This window comes from Vigna umbellata, chromosome 4, assembly GCF_029865625.1.
Source record: "Vigna umbellata cultivar VRB3 chromosome 4, Vumbellata_1.0, whole genome shotgun sequence".
NCBI lineage: Eukaryota > Viridiplantae > Streptophyta > Magnoliopsida > Fabales > Fabaceae > Vigna > Vigna umbellata.
Window position 1 is genome coordinate 36,032,836 of NC_142168.1, and position 7,524 is coordinate 36,040,359.

Below are 7,524 nucleotides of genomic sequence, written 5' to 3' on the forward strand. Positions count from 1 at the left end.
TCTTCAGCTCCTGGAACCGTTCCTCACACAGATCAGTCCAAGCGAATGGCTGATCCTTTCTAGTCAATCTAGTAAGAGGAGCCACTATCTTGGCGAACCCCTCTATGAAACGTCTGTAATAACCAGCCAGCCCCACAAAACTCCTCACTTCAGTGACTGAACGCGGGCTCTTCCAATCTAACACTGCTTGCACTTTAGAGGGATCTACTGAAATACCTTCAGACGATATCACATGCCCCAGAAACTGCACCTCCTTTAACCAGAATTCACACTTGGACAGCTTTGCGTACAACTCTTTCTCCCTCAACACGGTTAGTACTGTTCTCAAGTGTTCTTCATGTTCAGCATTGGTTTTGGAGTAGATGAGAATATCATCTATGAACACAACTACAAATTTATCCAAATAGGGTCTAAATATCCGGTTCATGTAATCCATGAAGATGGCTGGAGCGTTCGTTACTCCAAATGGCATTACCACGTACTCATAATGCCCATAACGTGATCTGAATGCTGTCTTCTGGATGTCGTCCTCCTTAACCCTTATCTGGTGATATCCTGAACGCAAATCAATCTTAGAAAATACTGTTGCTCCATGCAGCTGATCCAACAAATCATCTATTCTTGGCAACGGGTATTTGTTCTTGATGGTCAGCTTGTTTAATTGCCTGTAATCTATACATAACCGAGAGCTGCCATCTTTCTTTTTCACCAAGAGTACCGGAGCTCCCCATGGTGATACGCTCGGTCTAATGAATTTCTTCTCCATAAGCTCTTCAATTTGCTTCTTGAGTTCAACCAACTCTGCAGGTGCCATTCGGTAAGGTTGAACAGATATAGGAGCTGCCGTTGTCACCAAATCAATGGTGAATTCGACTTCTCTAACAGGAGGCAATCCTGGTATCTCTTCTGGAAAAACGTCCAGAAATTCACTCACCACTGCTCGTTCCGTACTGCTCTCATTGGACGTCCGTGCTTCCGTCAACCCTCCTAACTCCTTGTCTTCATGTGTCATAATGAGAAAACAGCTTGCACCTTCCATTATATCCTCCCTTAACTGACCGAATGTAACTCCCACACATTCTTCATCATCTTCAGGAAACACTAATTCCTTCTTGCCACAATCTATAATAATATGGTTGGTAGCCAACCAATCCATTCCTAGAATTATTTCCAAGTCCTTCAAAGGTAAACAGATTAAGTTCACCTTATAACTATGCCCCTCAACCACAATAGGACATCTAATGCACACGGTAGATGTTCTAAGCTCTCCAGCCGCTGGTGTTGATACCACCAAGTCAAACTGCAGATCTCTCTCTACTATTCCCAGCTTTTCAACACACGCCTTCGAGATGAAGGAGTGCGTTGCCCCAGAGTCAAACAGCACACAACAAGGCACTCCAAACAGCAAGCATTCACCAGTTATAAGATTACCTGCGTTCTCTGCTTCCGCTCCAGTGATAGCGTACACTCTCCCCACTGCTTGTGCACGTCCACCCCGTGGCTGATTTCTGCCAGTGTTTGGTGGTCTCATCACTGCTCTTCCACTCATGTTACACTCGTTCTCCACGTGCCCATTTCGTCCACATCTGTTACAGTGCTTTCCTCCTACCAGTTGAGGGCAGGATGAACGGTAATGCGGCCCTCCACAGTGAAAGCAAGTTACACTGCCTTGTCCAGCTTGTCCTACAGGAACCAGTGCTTGAGAACCACTTGTATTGGCTGATTGATTTGGACGAGCGTAAGGTAGTCTCCTCTGAACAGAACTTCCCCTGGACACAATTGGTCCCCTACTAACTTGCGGTTGTTTCTTCTGTCGTTCAACCTCTGCCATATTTTTCTCCAATACCTTAGCTCGCTCAACCATACTGGGAAAAGACCGGATACATAAGCTGGATATCAACACCTTCAAATCACTCCTCAATCCGTTCTCAAACTTCCTACACTGCCATTCTTCATTGGCTGCCATCGTATAGAACCGAACAAGGTGCTTGAACTTGTTGGTATACTCTGAAACTGTCATCCCACCTTGAACTAGTTGTAAAAACTCCACTTCCTTCGCAAACCGTACGCTGTCAGGAAAGTACTCCTCGTAAAATTTACCACGAAATACTTCCCAAGTGACAGGACGTTGAGCTTCTATCAGAATAGCTCTTGTGCTCGCCCACCAGTGGCTTGCTTCCCCAGTCAGTAAATATTCTGTGTAAGCCAACCTATTCTCGTCCGGACACCTCTTTGCATTGAAAATTCTCTCCATGTCTCCTAGCCACTGATCCGCCTCATCAGGGAGGCCCTTTCCATTGAATTTAGCTGGATGATGCTGGAGGAAACTCTCCAAACTCCATTCAGCGTTTGGTTGAGCAGCGTGTGGAGTGGCGTTTGAAGAGGATGCTCCAGGCGTACCTCTAGTGGCAGCAAGGATGTCCATCAATTGTCTCTGTGTGTTTTCAGCAGTAACACGTGAGGCTTCTAAACCCTGCATGGCTGCCTGATTCTGCTGCATCAGGGTGGTGTTCTGTTCCATAAGGGTGGTATTTTGTCGTTGGAGTCTCTCAATAACGTCCTCCAACAATCTAGAGCGGTTGGAAGTATCAGGTTCATTCGGTTGAGGAGGGGGAGGCAATCTAGGTGCCATTAGTTCTCTGGATACAGAGAAAACGAGCGTTAGTTATGTCCAAGAGTTAAATAATAATAACTCATTAAACATATAATAAGCACACAGCAAAACACAGTGCACTCATAACCCTACAGTGTCCTTAAGAGAACAAAACTGCTCTGATACCACTAATGTAACATCCCAAAATAATGATAATTACCATTAACCAGGACTGATCACATTTACAGAGATAAACAGTGCAGTCTTAAGAATATTACAGTAGCTCAGAATTTTAAAACCTAACATACAGCACGTACAGTAAAATCTGCAGTGTTCAGAATTCATAAAAAAAATAAACAGAAACCAGTTCTGATTATCCATTCTGTAGAATTTAAATACAGAATATCAAAATACAGTCCAGCACTTGACAGAATTCCAAATTTTCAGATAAATACAAAACAGATCTGCAGAACTATATATATATACAACTGCCAAAAATACTGCACAACACACTAGACTAAAACTGCTACGGAATCGCGCCTCTACTGTTCAGCTTTTACTTCAACTTCAACCAGGTTTGCATCTTCCAAATTTTCTTCTTCCAGTAATACTTCAAGAGATGCATCACCCTCTGCTCACATCCACAACGGATGATCATTGCATTTTGACAAGACGGATTATACATGGACAGTAAACAGCACCAGGAAAATTGCAAGGGTAAGCTTATATTGTTTAATTAATACAACATACATACAGTTCACAATTTAATTCACAGATACATCAAACAACTTAATCATAAAATTTAACATATAAATCTATATAAAACAGACTGTACTGAACTGTATGAACCATGTAGTTACAGGCGTCCTTGCACCCAAGTGGTGTGGTAGCCGGGATATACCTAATCAGCTTCCACATGCGGTTAATCCTTCGCCCCTGCTAAGTGAGGGATACGAATGACCTCCACTTGAGGTTAATCATTCGCCCCTGCTAAGTGAGGGATACGAATGACCTCCTGCCATTCCCACGCATGACTACCCCCTTCTACGTGAAGATGAGCATCACGGAATATCAGGATGGACCAAGCCATCAGTAACTTGTCCATGTTCATACTTTACAAATTTAGCATTTAATACAACTGAGAAGCTCCTCCATGGAACGCTCATTCAAGTTCAAAATCATATAATCATATCATGTCGTGTTCAACCATCATATCCTTTCATAATTATAATATCTCCATTCTGTATTTCACTCTCTTAATATTAACGTCATGCATTCTTTAATCAAATAAAATGAACTTATCACAGAACCTTTGATTTCACGTTTCTGAACAAAAGAAACGAGTCATTTATTCACTTAATATGCTTCAACTCTTGATAATTTGAAAATACTGATCTTTAGAAGAGATGAATAATACATTGAAAGATTTTAAGTGTAAAGAATCTAGATAGAACCCAAGGAATAAAACCAGTGATAAGTGTTTAGATACACCAGCAATATAATTGATTTCAGAAGAACAGCACTGGCAGTCCAAGTACGAACGTAATTTAACAATTTGGACGAACGCCAGTTATGTTCGCTCAAAATTCAATAATAGGGACGAGCGTTCAGTTTAGAAACCGAACCCCGCTTTGGAACGAACGCTAAGTCAATGACCGAGCACAATCAGAACGAACGTTGGTATAAACCGAACGTTGGGTAGGACGAACGTTTAGGTATATGACCGAACACCAGTTATGAACGAACGTTCAATATAGAAACGAACGCTCTGTAGACGAACGTTCAACAGAAGGTCGAACTTCATTTAGGACGAACGTTATTAAGGACGGACGCTCTACTTAAGGCCGAACGTCACTCATTTATAAAGTTTTAAATGTTTAAATATTACTGAGCTAGACGAACGCTCAGATCATCAACTAGGGACGCTCATTCTCGGGCAGAATTCTTTCCAAATGAAAGAATTCTAGTCTAAGTAAGCTTAACTGAAAACCGAACGGTTTAAGACCGTACAGGGACGAACGTCCTTTATCAGTACAGAGACCAGATTTCTCAACTCTTAACAGAATTTTCCAGATTTCGATTTTTATGAACTTGACAACTTTCCTTTCAGATTTAATACATCAAATCATACAGATTTCAACATTTGGATCATTCCAAATATACAATCACCATACTCCATTTATACAGAATCAAATCAATATACATTTAAATCAAAATCAGCAACAACATATATAATACAATTAAGCAGTGTTCATTCATGACAGATTCAATCGATCTAATCATTCCAACTCTATAACATTCACACATCTTTCATGCGTATCCAAAACAACATGCAAATGAACCAGAATTTATATCTCATATCAGTAAACGTTCATAAGGCTCAAATATCAGATTTCATATACATGCAACTCAGATTATAAAATCAAGCAGTATGAATTAAACATATAAGCTTCCCTTACCCGGATTGAAGTTCCAACTTGTCCTAGATGAAAATGGCTTTATCCAACTATGCTTCTATTATATTCTTGATTCTTCCAAAACAAATCTAATCAAAAATTGCAGAACTCTGAGACTACATACTTGCATGCACTAAAACTCTATTCTTCCAGAAACCTAAGAACGAAATACAGTAAGAAGGCTTACCAGATTGGATTCAGTTTCTGTTTGGTCCAAAATGGAGATCACAGCAGTACTAACATTCCTATGGTGCTGCAATTGTGATCAGAGAGGAAACGTGAGTTTTCTGATAGAGAGAAGTTAAGGATTCTTAGAGAAAAATTTGGAGAAAATGAAGAGTTTGGTTTTCTGAGGAAGAAGATGAATGAGTGTGCAGGTGAAAGGGTTCTCAGAAAACTTTGGTTTTGTTAAAGTAACGTTTGCTTGAACAAACATGTCCAAGACTGACACCTGCATACTAAATTCTGATTTGTAAGTTTCTAACGTGACAAGTGGCAGGTGTGCATGTAAGGAGTGGTGCGTTTTTAATGTTGCAGAGAATGATGGTGGTTCAGTTTTCTGTGCATTGCAGAGGTGAAAATCAGAGTTGAAAGTGGGTTTTTAATTACCCGCAACAGTGACGTGGTGTGTGTGTTAGTGGTGTGATGTCAGGATTAAATTTGCTAATTATCCAGGGTCTCACATAAATAAATAAATTTCATACTTTTAATTATTTTTGTAATTAAATTAAATTTTTTATAAAAGAATTTCAATTAAATAATTTATAACTATAATTATTATAATTATCTAATTAAAAATTAAAAAAATATATTTTATTATAATTTATTGTTTTTAATTTTTATTATTATAGTATAATTTTTTACAAAATTATAATTAATTAATAATAATTTTTTTCATTATAAACTATTTAAATTAATAAAATTATTAAATATAAACTAATTAAATTAATAAAAAAGACTAAATAACTAAAATTGTGGAGGGGGTTAACGACTTCTTGTATTGAAGTCGTGCTCCCCCCGTACACTTTCACTTTATTATTATTTTTATTTAAAATGATTTATAATTTTTAAATTATATATTTAAATGTATTTAAAATATTAAAAATTATATATAATTAATATTTAAAGTTTCTAAATAGTATTAAATAAATAAACTTATTTTTGTTATTAAATTAATCACATTTTTTTAAATTATTTTAATTAAATAATTTATAACTAGGTTTAATCATTCACTAAGTCCCTATTTTCGCATGGAATCTCAATTTCGTCCCTTTCTTTCTGAAAATATCAATTGGGTCCCAATTTTATGAAAATTGCAACAAATCGATCCTTTCCGTTAAATTGGCTGGACGGCGTTAAAAAAATTGATGAGTGGATGCTGTGATGACGAACGAACGCTCGTCCACCAGCGAACGAACGCTCGTCCACCAGCGAACGAACGCTCGGGGACCTCTTACTGCTGGACGACCGTTCGTTCCACACTGGACGACCGTTCGTTCGGTGGTCGACGAGGTGGACGAGCGTTCGTTCGCTGGTGAACGAGCGTTCGTTCGCTGGTGGACGAGCGTTCGTTCGCTGGTGGACGAGCGTTCGTTCGTCATCTCAGCATCCACTCATAAATTTTTTTAACGCTGTTTGACCCTATTTAACGGAAAGGATCGATTTGTTGCAATTTTCATAAAATTGGGACCCAATTGATATTTTCAGAAAGAAAGGGACGAAATTGAGATTCCATGCGAAAATAGGGACTTAGTGAATGATTAAACCTTATAACTATTATTATTGTAATTACATAAATTAAAATGCATAAATAATTTATAATGAAAAAATTTATTATTAATTAATTATAATTTGTAAAAAAATATACTATAATAATTAAAATTAAAAAAAATAAATTATAATGAAATATAAATGTTTTTGAATTTTAATTAGATAATTGTAACATCCCAAAAAAATTTTAATTAGAATTAATCACATTTAATGATAAACCAAATCAGTCTTAACTAAACAAGAGTACGGTTTTGGCCGAACGGCCTTACATAGCTTCCTAACTACAAAAATTTTAAGCGAGACAATAACAAGACCGAACGTCCTATAACTCAGTCTTCACTTCGACTTCTACGCATTGACAGGACGGACGTACAGGTACAAGACAACACAAGGAAAAACGAAAGGGTAAGCTTATGTAATTTAATTCATACAACAAACATACAAATCAACATACAAGCAATACAATAATATATCAACATAGAAATAATCATCCAAAACTCTCATAAGACAGACCGTCCAGACTGTATGAATCCATGTATCTACAGGCGTTCGTGCACCCGGGTGATGTGGTAACTGAGAAACACTCAACAGCTGCCACTCGAGGTTAGCCCTATCAGTCCAAAGTACTCCTAAGGACTAGGACCTCCTGCCGTTCCCACATATGACCTACTCCCCTCTACGTGAGGACGAGCACTCACGGAACAT

General features: G+C 38.2%; 1 long non-coding RNA gene across 1 annotated transcript; it reads right to left on the reverse strand.

Moving 5' to 3' along the window:
* Positions 1 to 2,940: 2,940 nt before the first annotated feature.
* LOC148200025 (uncharacterized) lies at positions 2,941 to 5,362 on the reverse strand. Its single transcript, XR_015785547.1, has 3 exons — positions 5,237 to 5,362; positions 5,053 to 5,138; positions 2,941 to 3,224 (listed from the first exon to the last, which is right to left on the reverse strand). It is a non-coding gene; the product is annotated as an uncharacterized LOC148200025 (long non-coding RNA).
* Between the last annotated feature and the right edge of the window lie 2,162 nt (positions 5,363 to 7,524).